The following is an 18,349-nucleotide window of genomic DNA, read 5'->3' on the forward strand; positions in this document are numbered from 1 at the left end:
CCCCAGGTGGGTCAGCCGGGGGTGCTGTCTACGTGAAGCAGAGGCCAAAGAGGTGTGTTGCCTTCACCGGTAGGCCTTAACGGTCCGAACACCCGGCATTGGCTGAATCCCCAGGATCGTCCTTTCCGCAGACACGGCTAAGGCGCGCATGATTAGACGCGGGAGGGTCCAATCCTCGCGTCCTCGCGTACGTGGTGTCGCAACGCACCAAATGACTGCTAACGCATGCGCCCCGGCTGGACGCCTGTCTAAGGTGCTTTGGGGCGACATTGTTTTATAAAATGCCATTATCAGCATTGCTGCGAGCGGCCATGGCTCCGCTGAGACGGAAATCTATAAACGGCAATATGTTTACCAGTAACTTAAAGTCGGCTGTTACCGTAGACGCACGTTTGTGTTAGAACAACAGTAGTCTTGTGATCACTGCAATAAAATCCAATGAATTTTTTTCAGTGCACATACTTTTCCGAGGTATAACCACAAACACTGGCTTCGACATTCACATTTTCTGGCATTCTCGTGTACGTTTACGCTATTGCATCCCTGCTATGCTAATTCCCCCTCTCGTCAATAGCAACGTAAATCTGACAGCGATGGGAGTTCCATGCGAACACGCCTTTCATGACTCACCGCTGTTACTGCTACTGCCATGAAAACTTCGTCGCGCTTGTGAAACCTGGAAAAGAAAACGTGATCCCGAATCACATGCGCTCCCACTTCATTTTTAGCGCTGACAATGTTGTACAAGCTAAGCAAGAAAATTCCTCAAAAAATAGGTGCAAGGAAAAACAGAACAAGAAGTCGCGGTTTCACCAAAAAGCTGAAGCACTCATTGCGATAGCAGATAATGGCACAGCTATACGCCGTAAGTTTAGTGGATTTGTATTGTAGGGCTGGTGTAGGCATTGCTAAGCACGTTATCACGCGCGCACAGGCACACATCTCACTCGACGACCGCGGACACTGGCTGTTATAACTGTTAGAACGCGTGATGAACAGCGGCAGCAGCGGCGAGCGAGTGCCCCGTCGTGCTGCCTCTCGCTGCAACGCGAACGAGGAATGCAATAACACAACGTACACCCGTGAGCAAAAATATACGGACCAGCGATTGCGTGATAAAGTCGATTTTTTGCACAGCCTCCGAATCCAAATTGAAACTGAGGACCGCATTCCAAACTTAGCATTGGGATCTTTCCAGTCTACTCGTCAATTTCACTTTGTGCACGCGAATGGCAAATAGATTTAGTTTTTTTTTTCGGAGACCCTGTGGTCCGTATACTTTCGCTCACGGGTGTACACGATGCTATCAGCTACCTCGTGTCTCAGCTTTCGAGCCCACTGCAGCTTAGCTCCAAGCTGTAGACGCGTGCGGCCGCGCTTAGCCGCACTGTGCGCAGCCACGGCCGGATTGGAGGCTGAGCCGCAGGCTGCGTTGCCCCGCCCCTCTTCGCCCCGCCCCTCTGTGCCCCGCCCCTCTTGTGCGCAAAGGTCTCCTCTGCCCTCACTGGCCCGTGCGAGAGATCGGCGTGCACCCTCACGTCTTTCCTTCCTTGTGCGCGCGTGAAGGCGCCGCGCCGCACCAAGCCAGCATCCTTCTCGGCTAACTGTCGCGCGCTTTCCCCCGCACTGCAGCACACGGCGCATGTGCGCGATGTCATCACAGTTTGACTTTATACAGAACGTCACGGCGACGCCGACTCCGGAAATTTGCCTGGATGGTCCATATAATTGCTTCCGCACTTAAGGAAAGCTCTGCGTCTATAGAGCAAGCCAACAAACTTTGACGACGCCACGCAAGCGCCATGGTTTTAGGCTTGTTTGTTGCAACGTGACTATAAGCGCTTATCTTTTAACTACTAGAGGGGACTGTGGTGCTATTGTCTACGGTAGCTGCAAGCAGGGCTGTTCAGCCAGCGTGGGAATGCTCGGAAGTAAATCGTATTGCCTGTAGTTCGTCCTTCTGGCTTTGAGCAGCTTCGTGGCTTTGCATCTAATCATCTTCAAGAAAGTGCTGCGACGTAAGCAATTCAATGAGGAATATTGAAGTCCGACAGCAGGATTCGAACAATGGATCTTTAGCACAGTAGCCTGACGTTGAAACCATTATGCTACGGGCGCATGGACAAGCGAAACCGTTGCAATTAGCAGTGATTATGCGTGTTTGTAGCGTCTTATTGCGCGATGGATGAAAAAAAAAAAGGTATAGATTGCTTTGAAATGTTGGGCCAGTGAAGGCACATGAAGCGTAGTAAACGAAGTCACAAGCACGAAAATCAGGTAAATCTATCTACTGAAGAGTACCCCCCTGGTGTCAGAATGATCGCAGTGCCAGAATTTCGGCTAGTAATTAGTGTAGAAACCTCTGCTTTTTAACTGGCAGAAAAATAATTTGAATACTTGCGTGCTTCGTTCCAGGTTGTCTTCTTTCGTTTTGTTTAATTCTAAAGCGTTCTTTTTTTTTCACCATAAGCAATCTAAGTGTCTCAATTGGTCAAATAAATCTGGAGTCCTCCGCTATTTATGACGTCACGTATATTGCCGGCAGTGTAGCTTTGCGGTGTCCTTCGAAGGAACAATTATCCCACGATAAGGCTAATAAAAAGCAGTGGTATTATTGCTTCGCATGAAGCGGTACTAACACGATCGCTCTGCTCCACCATGCACGCTATATATCGTACCCTCAACTGTTTCTTATCTCGTTTAAGGCGTGATAACACGCCTTAAAACTTCGAGCAAGGAGGTTGAGTGTAGGTTGAGGCAGATAACAGCGAATTAACTAACAAGAAAGAAGACCCGCACATGTTTTTCTGTTGCCGCTTGCCACGAGCACTTCGACGGCAACTTTGTATGACAGTTACTTTAAGTCTATCTTATGTATAACTGAGGACTTTGTTATCGGTAGCTGTTTCTCAACAAAGTTCTGTATTACAGGCCGGGATTTTTCGTGTGCACGTGTGCGGTGCTCACACAAAAATATCGACCAATCCTGGAGACAGTGCAAAGAAGCGGGAAGCGCACGGTTTGCTCCTCCTCCAAAAGGCAGCCTATGACGTCATCAAGAGACATCCCCACTTGACGAAGCTGCCATGTTTGACGGGATGACCTCATTGTATTACATTATCAGGTGATAACGCCACGTGACGATGTCGTTCTTCTCCTATACTCGAATTACAGACCGAAGCTATCGTGTCTGCAGCTTGTGCGTAAGTCGTACTTTACGAATTGTCTGACGCAGTTTAGTTCGAAAAAATTGAATTACTCAAGTGCGGCAGAGTGCCTAGAGGAATGAGTAGGTATGCTGCACTTCCACACACGCGCATGCGTGCTGTGATGTACGTCACTTGTGGTGATGGTCACTTGTGGTGATGGCCTAACGTAGGAGCAGTTTCACTGTACGTCCCCATTTACAGGAGCGAATGGAGGTGGACCATTTACTTTTAAGCGGAACAACTGTGGTTCCAATCTACATGTAATAACTTCTGGCTGGAAATGAATAATGGACTAACTGATACAAAATGAAGGAGCTTACTCTCCTTCCAAAATATTCTCAAACCCACGACCGCGCTAAAAATAATTATGCTGCTTGTTCATATAAAGTAGTGTGTGTCTCAGTTTGCAGGAGCTCGACGCGTAATGGCGTCACCACACACCGGTTCGCTCCTGGCCCGTGTATCGTTACCATGCCACACACGACCGAAACGAGAAGCAGCTCACGCCGCCCTGTCGTTCCTATATTTTGATGGTGTATTCCCAGTCTGGTCAACAGTGGAGACAGTGTACGTAGACGGCAAAGGAGACCGCTAACGACAGCTTCGAGCCGAAGCATTGAAACGTGCCTGGAACCGTCTAGACGACGATCGCAAGACGCCTCTGCGAGGTGAAGCCAGCTGGCGTCGACAAGAAGAAGCTATGGAAAGATATAATATTTCTGAAGTTTAAATCTTTTTGCGCGTGCGAATGGTAAAAAAAAAACCGCCTAAAAAAAGAACCGTCCCCTGTGCAGGATAACGCCTACGCTCGCCGCCGGAACAGGCGCCTAAGAGCTTCGCTGTTTAAATCATAGCTTCGGTTATTCGAATAGGTGACGGAGCTGTTAGCGCAGCATATAGCCTCATTCTCTTAGGCATTTCGCCTGGCGTATGTGTCGTTGAACTAATTGAATTTATCGAAGTAAAATGTGTCAGCAAATTCGTAAAATTCCCTTACGCACAACCTGCAGACACGATAGTATCAGAGTGTAATTAGAATATACGAAAAACATAATTCTGTTACGCGGAAACTCAATCACAATGCCTTGCAGCTGCCGTTTGTTTTCATGTGAGCCAAATCGCGCACGCCGACACGAAAAATACCGACCAACTGCCGGTTAACTGCTTCGTCGTAAAACACGATGCGATTTACATAAAGCGCATAGGAACGCATGACTACGCTTTCTTGTGCGCAGATGACCTTGCCATCAAATTTACAAGCATTCTGCTAAGAACTTCAATTGAATTCTGAGGTTTTACGTGCCAAAACCACGATTTGATTATAAGGCACGCTGAAGTGGTGGACTCCGGAATAATTTCGACAACCTGGGAACATTAACGGGCCTTTAATGCACGAGACACGGGTGTTTTTGCATTTCGCCCTAATCGAAATGGGGCGGCTGCGGCCGGGATTCGATCCCGCGACCTCGTGCTTAGCAGCGCAAAACCATAGTTGCCAAGCCACCATGACGCGCCTTCTGCTAAGACGCCATCTTGGTTGGACAGCACCGTAGCTTGCATCGTTTCTGAATTCGGTGCTGCCTTGGCGAAGATGTGTTCTTTGATGAATGCAGCTCTTTGCGCAGAAGACGAGGATGAAGGAAAGGCTGAGACACATGAGCGCAGACTTTCAACATTTGTTGTAAGCCTGCGCTCGTGTGTGTCAGCTTCTTCTTCGTCCTCATCTTGTGCGCAAAGAGCTGCATTCATGTGTTTCCAACATGCCCGAACAGCCACCTTAGTGGTCTTCTTTGACGTCCTTCTCAGTGTTGGAACGGGAATGCCGGCTTAGCCGTCTACTTTGCCGTCTACGGCGAGTGTCGGAAGACAGCGTTGGTAGGAAATCGTATTATACGACGGCATCGTTGCTACATGAAGAGAGAATGTGATGGCGTCACAGGGACGTCGACCCCGCACCGTTCGCCATTTTAGACCAATCTGAGCCCGGAACTACATTACCATAATCGCTTTAGCAACCTTCAGATTTTCCAAGTGTGATCGTTTTATGTGCGAAATGCATGTGGTAAAGTTCAACTTTGCAATTATGTACGAGTGCTCCTTTAAGACAATTAACTCAGTGCGCTCAAGCGCAGCCTCCGAGGTCGATCGCACGGGCCGTGAGGTCTAGCAGGCCACGGCTTGAATGGACAAGATGTCACGAGCGAAATACCAGTGCGGGTGTCGCGGCGATCTATATTACACTCGCTGTTCTTATCACCGTTTCGAAATTAGAGGAAAATTACGCTAGCCGTTCTCTCGCGCTAACATGCACCTTGCGAACCCTTGGCGATCAACCTACGTCGCCGCTCGCGTGTCTCCAGCGTCATTAAGCAGAGCTGCGCGAAGATTGAGCGCGGACTTACACGCATATGACGGACAATGACACCGCTTCGAAGAACGTCTGCAAGAAAAGAAGCGATAGAAATGTGCAGGATTATGGGATTCTGAACCGGGTTTTGTCGGACACAATGAACGCGAATTTTCACCTCGAGTGACAAAGGCAGCTCTCAAAAATTACGCCGCTAAGGGTGCTGCTTTCTGCGACGGCCAATTTCCTTACCCAAAACGCTCGAAAAAATTTTATTGCACGCGACAGGGACCCAGACTACACGTTCGATGAGAGAAACGGTACCGATAATTAATTATACTTAGTTATTACTATTTGCATTAAAGGGGTACTAATTCTGGCAATCAGGTGCACACTGGAGCATCTGACACGGGAGTCTAACATACATATCTATTAAAGTGTATTTCACGCATTTATCGTGTCGGTTGTTGTAGATGTAATCGTGTTTACTTGCTGCGGAAGCGTCGCCCAAAAAGAATACTTCGTTTGCCACCATCAAGGGGTTGGCTTTACACTTAAGAGGTGAAGATGTTATACAATGGACTAAGTAAAGACGAGTTCTTTTTTTTTTTTGCCGCAAGTTAACAGACACGAAAGGAAGACACATACAGACAACACGCGGGCAGCACTTCCAACTGGTCCAACAGGTGAGCTAATGGAAGCTTACCATATGAAAAAGAAAGGTTCAAATTGCATTAGCGATACGTCTATCGTGCTCTACAAATAAGAAGCAAGATTGTTTGACCGCTGGGTAGCGTAGACTTGTGAACAGCCTGCGCATGCGTGCACGTGTATATATATTCTTGGGTGAAATCCCAAATTAAACCAGTTGGAAGTGCTGTCCATGTTGTCTTTAAGTCTCTTCCTTTTGTGTCTGTTAAGCTGCGGCAAAAAACTTGTTTTTTTAGCAAGCACTAACTAGGCCAACAAGCAGTCGTCTTGCTACTAAGTATACATAGTCGCACTTTATACGCCTATGAGGGTGTTAAAAGCTTTAGTGCACACACTGTAAAGAAACACCCTTTCCGGCTTATCTTGTCCCTAAACAATATTTATCTATCTAGCGTACTTTTCCTCTCTGTAACGCTGAGCGCCCGGTGCTTTCGGCCACGAATTGCATGCGCGTTATCAACGTCGCAATGGAAGCGCTGAGTTACCGCACTGCGTATTTTTGCTCAGATTTTAGTTTCGGCTGGCGCAGTGTGACGTTATCAGTTATTGGAAAGTATTCTAAAATGTACTGGCATTTACGACTCTTCGATTCGAAGACGGCATCGGTTAGGACGCTATTCGGTTCGTTATTCGCAAGTTTCGAACGTTCGGACAGTCATCGCGCTTCCGCATCCGCTATCGGATTTCGCGCGCTTCTTGAACATGGGACCTCTGACACGCTGCTGCAGTTCTTGACCGACGAGGACGAGCTCGCCGAACTCGACTTGCAGCGGCCTACGCAGCAACGCGGCGGTTTACGTTTGGCATGCAAGCTGTTCGCACGCTGCCATTAGAGCACACCACACTGATGGCTTCTGCTCCACGGTATGCGCCGACTGTAGTGATTCGTCGCAGATCCCAGGTGAACCGACAGCCTTACAATTCGAGGCGTACGCAATTGTGTAGCCAACGAATCGCGTGGCCAACAAAAGAACGACCATTCGGTTCGCCCAAGAGTGCTGATGCGAAACCAATATCGCGTGCAACGTGCAAACAGCGCTTTGAAAGGATGACAGCGTAACAAGGGAGGAAACACGTGACCTTGCCCTAAGTCGTAGCAGGCAAGAGCTCCGGTACATCATCTCCTAGACTGCAGGAGATGACAATACAGCGACGTCGCGCCTTGCGCAGGCGTCGCTAAATTATGCTTGATGACAGCTAATGATGGTTCGCATCGAGAGGAGGCAGTGTCGTCGACCACATCTACGTGCGAGGTCTACCAAACGTCACACTGTTTAATTGCATCAGGTACTTACACAAAGCTGCGGCATCTACGCTGGCGTTTAGGAAGCGGTAAACGATTGCTTAATACAAAAAAAAAAACGACGAAGTAGGAAAGTAGGAAGTAGCAAAGCTATAGACATGAAATCACCAGCACGTCGATGATTTCGCGACACTTTCCCGCATTTCGGCCGCTTCTGGGCAGTAAAAGCACTCGGAAGTACCCGAGTCGTCTTGAGTGCAATTACAATGGCATTCTTCTTTGCAGTTAGAAAGCGCACTCTCCTGGAGAATAAATTCGAAGAGACTATGACGTCACCAAAACCTGGTGCGGGGGCTCGAATGTAAGACCCCCCACGTACCGTTAATTTCTGGTCTTTAGCAAAACACGATCTGAAGCAAGGACTAAGCAAGCCTCCAATTGCACTAGGACTAGGGTTCTCATTGCACGTCATGCAATGTTTGTACCAACCCAGCGTAACTTGACATTTCTCTCTTCAATGTTCCTTTAACTTTGTTCGTACCATTTTTTTGCATTCCATCTTTCGTTGCCTGCCACGTGACTTCCGAGCAAACTTCGTGCGACCTCCCCCTCCCCTCCCCCCTACCCCTCGGTAACACTTACGAACAGAAAGAGCAGGATGAAGTTGATCGGGAAGGTGCGCTGAAGGTCCCCACAGCAGAAAATAACAAACAGCACAGCGATGCCTGCTAACGACCTGGAAGTAAATAGACAGTTTTAGTATAGCGTACGCTAAAAAATAGCGGGTCGTCACTGCGCATGCGCTGAACGCTAAACGAAATAGCGGGTATAGCGGGCGTACGCAACGCAAACGAGTTAGCGTTAGCGTTTTTGCGGGGTTTGCGGAGTTTGCGGAAAACGTGGCGGCGGTCCCGGCTGCCCGCTTCGAATTGAATTTGGCGTTGCTTTTGTAAAATGCACTTCGTTCGTAGCAAATGACTGTGTAAACGACTTTCACTTAGTCTCAGGCCGCTTCGTCGACACAGTATTATGGATAACCTCGTGGTGTTTTCAAGATCGCTTCTCGTTTCGGACGAGTCGAAACCTAACGAAAGAAACGTTCGAGATGTCAGCGCCACCTATCGCTACAGGCGCGAAATAGCCGCAACGATGGCATATGGCCTCTGAGATTCGAAGATATCGCCGGCCAACTAAAATTGTAGAAAACGTGCGCTGCTTAGCGTACTCTATATAATAGCGTATAGCGTACGCTATAGTTACGTACGCTAAACTAAAACTGTCTAATAGGAGAAGGAAGTGCAGCGCGGTGACGTGGCACGGCAAGAGCCTTCGGGTCGAATTAGCAGCCCGCGCATCTCACCACACAACAAGTGAACCGTTTCGCGAAAAGGCTTCCATCGACGAAAAGCCCGAAATTACGTGAACTGTCACTTTCTTTACGAACGCTGCAGGTTCCGAAGACGGATTTCTTTCATTTTTTAATATCGCCTGCGACAGATGGCAGAACTCCGCCCCTTTCATTCGGTGCAAGTCATGTGTCCCACATTACTCGGATAACACATCTAGATGTTGAGCCGATTGCCTTTACATTTATTCATATGAGTGGGCGTGAGTGGGCGTGAGTGGGCGTGAGTGGGCGTGAGTGGGCGTGAGTGGGCGTGAGTGGGCGTGTTGTATGCTGTAGAACCGAATGGCGGCAACATCACTCGTCCCTCTGCCAGCCCCCTCTTCCCTTCTCCGACAGTCTTACATGTACAAGAAACGTTACGCTAGCCCGAATTTAGATTTGTCACTACTCAATAAACTCTACAATACATCTCTGTTTCGCATAGATTTGCCCTGCACTAAGCGAAGGAGGTTTCTTCAGAAAATTTCCACTCTCAGACGTGCCGCAGCGATCAGACGAAGAGATAGCACAGGAAAGTGTTATAAAATGTCATGGCAAACAGTAAGACGGTTGAAGTCGAGCTTTCCCGTACAACTTTTCGGGAACAAGATTAAACACAAGAGCTTTAGCTCCGATGCCACTTTTATATTTAAGTACGTCCGAAATGCAGAAACGCTTGTCTAAATAACCGCTGAATCAACTTGAATTAAATTTGTCGTACTTTAAAGAGCGGGTTAAATTCTAGTGACTGTTCAAAATAGGATTTCAACTTACGGACTGAATCTTTTTATTTATATTGCCGGAAATTGATAAGCTTGTAAAATATAGAAGCAAGAAGTTAAGGAATAGCAGCTCTGCAGTAGAAACAGGCTTTGCAAGAGGATATGGGTTGGACTTCTTTCAAAGTAATTGAAGCGCAGAGCAAAATTAGTTTCAGAGCAATACTGAGGAACATGGATGAAAATAAGTGTTCGGATAAGGTCCACAAATATCTGCACAAATATCTGCACAAATATCTGCAAATACAAATGCAGGAAAAAGTCACGAAAATTGGCAACTATGAACAAGGTAGCTGAAAGTGCAAATAATGTGACCAGGAGTCGTAAAACAGCAAGTCAGAGAAACAAAGAGTGTAAATTGGACGCAAAAGATGGAGACAACAAGCACAGTAGAGATTTACAAAGACGGCTAGGAAGAAAGCGGGAGAGAAGAATCTGATAATGAAAAGGACCGTGCCTTGCCTTTTGAGGCCCGAGCTAGTTGGCGAAAAAGTTATGCGCCACAGAATGAAGAAAATGTGTGCTGCAAAAAAAAGAAAAATAATAAAAAGCACGGGAAGTGCTCAGCACGTCGTAATTTAATGCCAAGGTATTCACCTAGTGAGGCCGGTAGGAAATGTCCACCTTCCAAAGGCGTTAGGATTCAAAGAAAATGGAAGGATTCACTCGTGAGCACTTTAGAATATTGATGAAAAGAAAGCAGGAAAAAGTTTGATAGAACCGCAGTCGTTGCAAGCGTAGGTATGATCGACAATATAGTGAGATAGAGGCTTCCGATACGAAAGATGGAGATTGAATAGGCAGCATGCTAGATGGTGATAAATGCAGTAAAACATGAAGGAAATACGTAGGCAGGGCGAACATTCGTCCCCGCACCGTTTTAAAGAGAATGCCAATGATCATCATCATCGAATGATGGCTTCGTTCCTTTGATTACGCGTAACCTTCTAGTCTCATAGCGTATAGCCCAATCTGTAATAAACATTCGTCGCAAGGAGCAAATGAGCTCCGATGAAGCTGGGTAAATTAGGGGCAGCAGTTCAGAGGAAGCAGGAAGGCTTCAGACGGAATGCTGCATGCAAGGTAAATCATATCAATAAGTACATCAGTTGCAAGAAGGGCGCTGTCTACAAAATTCCTTTATCTTGTGGTCAAACTTACATAGGCCAGACAGGCCGTTGCATCAATATTAGACTAATGGAGCATGCCAAATCATTGGACAAAAAAGACACTAACCTGGCAAAGCATTGCAGTATTTGTAAATGCGCACCTTTCTTTGACGACACACAATTGTTATTTTTTCATTGTGACAAGACTACCAGAGAAATCGCTGAAGCATTCCATATCATCAGAAAATCTAATAGTTGCGTTAGCGAAACATCTTTAATCTTGTCAGCGAAAGAAATGGCATTGCTGCATAAAGGGTAGATTGCAAGGCAGATACATCGCGTGTGTATGTTGGCTGTCCGGAGTTTGTATCTGATCACCGATGTATGACCGGGCGCATGCGTGCCCAGTTGTGTACGTATAAGTTGACTTCTTACTTCAAATAAGTCAGTTGTAAGTTCAGCGCCGTGTTTGTCTCCTCCTCTTTCTGGTCCTGTCGTCTAGCGCTGTTTGAATTTTATTGTTACCATGGAGAACACCAACTCGCCCAATCCGCTGCCCTTCTGCAAATGAGCACCGGTGTAACCTCGGAAGCCGCATTGCGAAGTATACGGTGGCGCGTGTGTGGTTGGCGCTAACCTCCAAAAGCCGCAGCTGTGCGTAGACGCTGGGGCCTAGAGTTCACGTAAAAAACTCGTTCTACTTACGCGGGAAGGATAATCCAGCTATTCATCTTCGCAAACTTGTTCAGTTCCGGCCTGCGAATGAGAAATAAGTTACTGCTTAACCACGTTGCTACCACGACCTCCATGCGGACTGTCTTCATCTTGCCCCAGCGAATCTGTGCTACATCTTCACCACACGAGACACTCGAGACAGGCTTTAAGATGGAAGTGTGGGCACAACCAAAATGGTTCCCACTTAAACCGTTTAATTTTATGCACGCGAGAATTCATCATCATCATCACCATCATCATCATCATCATCATCGTCGTCGTCGTCGTCGTCGTCGTCGTCGTCGTCGTCGGCCTATTTTTATGCCCACTGCAGGACGAAGGTCTCTCCCAGCGATCTCCAACTGCTCTCGTTTTGCTATAGTTGATTCCAACTTGCACATGATAGTTTCAGTTTCACAATTTCACCACCCCACCTAACTTTCTGTCGTCCTCGACAGTGTTACCCTTCCCTTGGCACCCATTCTGTAACCCTAATGGTCCACTGGTTATCTACCCTATACGTTACATGGCCTGCGCAGCTCCACTTTTTTCTCGTAATGTCAACCATACTGGCGGCTATCCCAGTTTGCGCTCTGATCCACGCCGGAATTTCCACGCATTGAAATCCGCATTACCTGCCAGTGCTTACAAGTACATACTTTAGCAAGTAAGCCAATCGAACATGATAAAGACTGGCCTTAGCACATACGTGCGACAACCATTGTTTAATCATCATTTGATCATCCCATGATCACTTTCAGTTTCTCATCTTCAGTATGGTAGTTATTTCCGTGTTATTAATGGAAACCTCCTGATGTCCTTGAAAAATACCCAGAGTGGCTTCACAGCGCTAACATGAACTTGCAGCGCTAACGTGATCTAATTGCTTGCCCTCTGTATTTTGCTTTCGGTCCTTTGACGTTCATTAAGTTGCGCTTATAGGCCGCGCATGTCTATTGTATACGAATTACATGACCTGTCCGCGTAGCTTTACATTGGTGCCTACTAGAATTTCTTTATGCAATGAGATATGAAACCCAACAATACTCTCTTTCGGCAGCGACTAAGGTGGTTTGAATAACACTTAGTCTATTTAAACGGAGGAATTAAGTTCAACCGACTGTGGGCAACAAAGATTTAATTTAGGGCTGGAGTTTCTTTCCGCCAATGCTGTCGGAATTCGGTGTAACAAAATTGGAGCACAAATATTGAAACTCGTAACTCTACCGATCACAGGTATAGCGCTACTGTTTACTGCCATTTGTTAGATCAATCTATCAGGACAAATATAATGCTTGAGTTCAGTGCTTAATTGTAGTTGTAACAATGTTTACGAGCATTTCGCAAGAGACCTACTTATAGGTTAAAGGTATATTTTGAAGCGATGCATGTTACGCAATTGTCAGCCACTTTATACGTTTGAATAGCGAAAGCTCACAGGACTGCGATCTTATTTGATTAGGTTACATAGTCGTAAACTTAGTGCTTCAGTAGGAATTTTTTTCGAGTTTCCCACTATTTATGTAAAAAAATTGACCAAAATGAAATAAATACTCTCCATAAGGTCAGAAGACTATCTTCCTTCTTCCTTTCTTAAGTTGGGCGCATTGGATGCCGAGCCAAGCGATTTCTTTGTTCCTGTGCATTTAGATATGAGCTCGAGAGATAAAGTGTGCCACCTAATCTTATCTAAAATATAGGCTGCGTGCGTGCGCTTTCCTATAGTACCACCGCGACAATCTCCCAACGTGGCGCCTATCAATATCCGTTCCATCGCTCCTTGGGCTGTCCTTGCTGCGACCCTTGAGAAGGGCGCGCGGTTATCATACTTCCAAATTCCGCCTTGAGGAAGCCGGCGATTCGTTATGTCGATTTTCATCTAGTAAGCTCTTGTCTCTTTCCTGAACGCCACCGCGGCATCATCCCTATAAATCGCAAACTGGGTAGTGCAGCTAACGCAGAGTTCTTTTTCTTATCTTATCGGCGGCCAGTTTACGCCTAGAATCTCTGGAAATGGTTCTGCTGCCGCCGGCTCCCCGTCCGTTGTCACTCTCGTGCGATCACGCGAGATCCGATCACGCATTCACTGAAACTAATGTAGGCTGCCCAGTTACCCTTACAAAGGATAAAGATAACGTTGGTATTATTCGATTCGAAGATATTTTTTTTCTGAGTGTCGCTTTTACGTTGCCACATTAGTTGCTGTTCGATATAGAACTCAACGCTTTTCTTTTTAATATGCATCATTCTATTCATTTTTTTTCTTTGTTTACGAATACTCAGGTACGCAAAAAAACAAAAACAAATGTATTAACGGCGTTGCTTACTTACACAAACACAAAAGCAGCGACGATGGCCGTTGTCACCAGCAGCTGCACAGAGAGAATCGCGTACACCTTCCGGATGAAACCTGCGTAACAAAAAAAAAAGAAAAGAAAAGAAAAGGAAGCTTATGAATAGGAATGCTTCGTCTGAAGCGGCTATGCTCGAAACACAACTTAGTATTGGAAACTATGCATGGCATTATTTTTTTTTTTTTGCTTAGCAGAAGCAGTTCTTTATGTCTTATTGAATACTATGATATCGTAATATTTGTTTGATTATTATTTTATTTTTAGATTATTTACAAATATCTTACAGGCCTTCTAGAAGGTGTTGTGTAAGCGGACAAATACGTTGACATATTCGTAAGGAATTTGGAAGCAAAGAAAAAATAAAGCATCAGTACGATATTAGCAAATGCAATATCAAGAGCAGCAACACTAAAAACAGTAAACACAATAACACGTTTACAAAACACCATTATAATCATTTTGTCTGCAGCAGTATGGAACATTCATAGGATAATAACAACTGCAATATCCAAAAAAGAAAGTACGAATCAGGATCACTGAAATCCTTTTATTAGCTTGTAGAGAAATGCAGGAAAGAAAAGAAAAGAAGGCAAGACGTATTAAACGGTTGAAATGATATTCTGATCGATTACAAGATTGCGAAAGAGAGCGTTCCATAAACGATCCGCACGGGGCAAAGCTGAAAAATTAAAGGCGTGAGTATTAGTATAAATTTGGGTGTAGCTGAACTGATTGTTAAGTCTTTGAGACGTCGAGGATGCTTTTTTTCAGGTTTGATACGGATAGGCCGACTGTGTGAAGGAATCCATGAAATAATACCAGAAGGGAAATATCGTGGCGACTGGTTATTGGCTGCAACGAAAGGCCGAGTTTTATCGGGGTTAGACTTGATTGATTATTATAATTTTTTTAAATGAAATGGCTAACGCTATTCCGCATGCTCTCAAGGAATTCCATGATGTATTTTTCATGATGGGACTATAGACAAGAGGCGAACTCAATTTGTGACTATACAATAGTTATGCAAGCTAGTTTTCGTAGTGGGGAAGGCGCAGCTCTTAAGTTGCGGCGCCGGAATTCTAATGATTGGGAGGCGTTAGCTGAAGTGGAGGTGACGTAATTGGTCCATGAAAGATTGAGCGTAAGAAGAACGCCAAAGTACTTATATTCTGTCGTGTAGTCGACTATTGTAGAATGAAACTGATAAGAAAAGTGAGAGTTAACAGTTTTTCGAGAAAAAGGAGACTACTTCGCGCTTCGACACGTTTAGCCACATGAGCCACGTAGCACACCAATCACTGTACAAGATCATTTGGGGCGGCCACGTGGTCTGCGGAAGCGTTAATCGAACGGTATGCAATGCAGTCGTCGGGAAATAATCGCGCAGAAGATGATATATTATTCGGTAAGCGGCTTATGTATATCAAAAATTTTGTGCCCTTGCACACTCTGAAGAAGGATAACCAGCGAAGCGGTACTGGGATGCCTGTATTAACAACTGTCTTGATTTATACGGTTATCGCCACACTGATTGAATAAATACGTGTAAACGTAACTTCGTGGTTTTTTTACAGCCTTTATTTTGTCCGATTTGTTACCACAGTAACCGTAGCGTAGTGGTCGCCGTGGTACACCGCGATCGGTTGTACCGCTGTACTAAACACGTTCTCGCCAAAGGTTGAACCTATACACGACCGGTGACGCGTGGGAGGGACATTGACGTCCATGTGGCACTCAATTCCAAACCGTTCCAACAGGAAGGACACAATCTACTTGCCATCGGGGCACGCTAGGCCGACGCTCAACTCGACGATTGGTGGGAACGCTATTGCGTGTTATTACGCTTTTCGACCCACCAGGTGGGAACGAAGCAGCGCCGCCATCCCATGCCCTATATATAGCCATGAAGGTCATGCGTCATGACATGGGCGATAAGACGACAACGTTCAGAGCGACCGCCACGACCGGTGGCATCACGTGGAAACGGTAATGCACTTTATACGTAGGTGGAAGATGACAACTTTCAGAGCGACAGCCGCGACTTCTTTATGTAATCATCTCGGACACATTTTTTTTAAATTCAAGATCCTAGCCATATAGAGCTTCACTGTAAAAGAGGTCCCAGTGCACTGCCTCGCAGTACACCGGAGGTAACGCCAGACGGGCAGAGGAAAAGTTGCCAACAACAGTGAACTGTTCGCGATTACAAAGAAAATTACGAGTCAATGATAGGGTTAGTGAGCCGAGTTTAATCGCAGAGAGCTCTGATATCGAGCGACCATGGGCTACGGGATCGAAAGCTTTCGAAAAGTCCACAAAGATGCAGTCAATTTGTTTATTATTGTTCATGTCAACGTGGAAGTCTGACTTGAGTTCTATTAGTTGGCTTTCCCTAGGAAATCGTTTTTGGAAACGGTGCTGTTTCGGGTAACGAAAATTGTTGTCTTCAAGATGAGGGTAGACGTGGGACGCGATAATGTGTTCTAACATTTTGTAGCGAAAGCACAATTTTGTAGCAAAGGTTCCAGGCAAATTCCTGGCGAGCCATCACCTTCATTAACTCGGCGCAAATAATGATGCGAATTAGAACGAAAGAAATTATGGGACAAATGCTGGAGATTCGAGTCCGCGCACCCAAATAAAGCTACAGCATATGCCCAAATAGAACTTTTGCTGTTCCGTACATGTTGGCCCTGACTTGTGAATCGGACTGACTGTACTGCATAGCGGATAAACAGGATGGAAGGAAGGAGTGAAATATAACAATGGTTCTTGAGATGGTCTACCGCTTGATATTATCGAGTATTCGAGACATTAGGATAATGTTTACTGACCAAGCTATATAGCCAGTGGTGGACATCACGGTTTGTGCGATAATCAACACAATCTTAAGTATGAAAATTCGCTATATAGAGCCTAAGTAATTGATTTTAGAAATAATCTTGACCTAGCATAATTTAAGCCAGCCAGTGCGGAACGTATAACCTCCCTTTGTAGAAACTATGCGGCTTGCCCAAATTTCGAGAACCTTGAAGTCGAGATCCACAGTCAAACATTTCGCACACTGCCCTTTCGGTAATTATCTTCTCGCTCTGGAGAAAAAATAAGCGCACCGAAGAAAACAGATATATGGCACATAAATGAATTTCGCAGCACGTTTCTTGTGGCTTTTAGTAAAAATGTAATGGGAATGTAATTAATAGCGAATGGCTATGCATTGAGCAGTGTATCAATTCAGCTCTGCCATGACATGTCTCTTATGTCCATCATTAAGCAATTATGTATTGATTTAAATTGGCTGTTGCCTAGAAAATTTCCGCGCAAAATTTTATGCCCGCAACTTTGTTGAAGTGCATCTGCAAAACTTACCGCTTTGTCTCATAGGTTATCTGGCACAGACTTTCCACACATCTGTGATTGACATTCCGTCTTCTAGAGTGACGTGCACTAGCATCGGTCGCTGCCGTGATTCGCCGCTTGGTGAGAGTGAAGAATATTGTGGCCAAGTGCACTGACAGGCAGCCTTGGAAGTTTGAACACACTATCCATACAAAGACAAAATTATTTTAATCCGAGAAGATATTCTCTCAAAAGTTCGTGTTTGTTAATTTTGTGGCTGGATTTAGCCTACTGAAATGGAAAATAAAGCAAAACATTTTTTTTTACTTTGCACCGACACTTCATCGCTGTTACGTCGCAGTGAAGACACGAATATCGAACTACATTCTTGTAATTGGGTCGTCGTGGCAACGGCCCAATTATTCGCTCCTTTAGGATGCAGCCTTGTCGATCTTTATGTATAACAAATTATGCAGGCTTGAGCAGACGCTATGAATATATGTGACGTCATGACAACCTGGTGGGGGAACTTCAAGGAGCCTTCGCGGCTGATCTTTTGAACATACACTTGTTTTCGCAGTTATCAATGTTCCCGCCAAGATAACAGTGGATGTTTTGGGACATTCTAGAAGGGCTTATACCAATACCAATGGAAGTGAACATATATTACTCCACAGTGCATCTTCAATAGCGACCTTTCGCTTACGTTTACGACCTCTATCCCTCTACCGTTACAGGACCGTCTACATCCCTACTTTGCGTGCACTAGGTGATCTACGCCAGGTGGATGCATCTAACGTGGAACAGGTGACGCGCTCAAAGCTCGCAGACGGCAGAAGAAGCTAGCTTACGGGCTGGGACGGACTTGGCATGGATTGGCTAGCGCGCTCTAAGCTGGCAGGCGGCCGGCACGGTAGCATGAATGAATGTGTGGTCTTTATTGGCGCAAGGGCCAGGTATGGCCAAAGAGCGCCACGCAAGGGTTAATGATTTCGCGGTGGAGTGATGGGTTCTATGAAGTTCGTGTGACGTGGCTGTAAAGGGACCTAAAAATAGTAGCTGTAAAGTGTGTAAAATGTACTCGTAATAAGATTATGGCGATGACCAATGACGTGTACTATGAGCATTAAGGTGCATTGCTAAATAACGTTATGATA

At 45.7% G+C, this 18,349-nt stretch overlaps 1 long non-coding RNA gene across 1 annotated transcript; it reads right to left on the reverse strand.

Moving 5' to 3' along the window:
- Positions 1 to 5,621: 5,621 nt before the first annotated feature.
- On the reverse strand, positions 5,622 to 13,902 carry LOC142558114 (uncharacterized). The gene is made up of 4 exons (XR_012822958.1): positions 13,831 to 13,902; positions 11,491 to 11,541; positions 8,153 to 8,246; positions 5,622 to 5,649 (listed from the first exon to the last, which is right to left on the reverse strand). It is a non-coding gene; the product is annotated as an uncharacterized LOC142558114 (long non-coding RNA).
- Between the last annotated feature and the right edge of the window lie 4,447 nt (positions 13,903 to 18,349).

This window comes from Dermacentor variabilis, chromosome 9, assembly GCF_050947875.1.
Source record: "Dermacentor variabilis isolate Ectoservices chromosome 9, ASM5094787v1, whole genome shotgun sequence".
Lineage (NCBI taxonomy): Eukaryota > Metazoa > Arthropoda > Arachnida > Ixodida > Ixodidae > Dermacentor > Dermacentor variabilis.